The sequence below is a fragment of the Halichoerus grypus genome, chromosome 3 (assembly GCF_964656455.1).
Source record: "Halichoerus grypus chromosome 3, mHalGry1.hap1.1, whole genome shotgun sequence".
Lineage (NCBI taxonomy): Eukaryota > Metazoa > Chordata > Mammalia > Carnivora > Phocidae > Halichoerus > Halichoerus grypus.
In genome coordinates, this window is record NC_135714.1 from 60,196,034 (window position 1) to 60,196,626 (window position 593).

Genomic DNA, 593 nt, shown 5'->3' on the forward strand with positions numbered 1-593 from the left:
AAAAAAAAAAAAAAAAAATCAGCGAGACTACGGGAGCCTCGGAGTGTCAAGTTTACTCCCACTACCGAAATGCCAGTAGTGGTTTACGCGAGGTTTTGATTTTTTCCCCCCCGCACACATTAGTTTATATCGTCATTCTGACATTCCTATGAAACAGATAGATAAGGATTAATCGTTGTTTAAATCCCACAGCCTAAGGACAGAAGCTTTTTCCTTTGGGAGTGGATAGCACTATCCTATTTTAGAGTGGGGGGGAAAAAGCGATGAGGTGCGTATTACTCTTTGCTGTAACTTTAAATACCGTTTTTGTTTTGTTTTTGGTTGTTTCAACCCACAGTAACCCACCCAAAGGATAGGGGTGTGGCCTGGATAAAATGTAATAATGCTGATTGATTTAAAATTGCAAATTAGGGACGCCTGGGTGGCTCAGTCGGTTAAGCGACTGCCCTCAGCTCAGGTCATGATCCCAGAGTCCTAGCATCGAGTCCCGCATTGGGCTCCTTGCTCAGCAGGGAGCCTGCTTCTCCCTCTGCCTGCAGCTCTCCCTGCTTGTACTCTCGCTCACTCTCTCTCTCTGTCTCTCTAGCAAATAA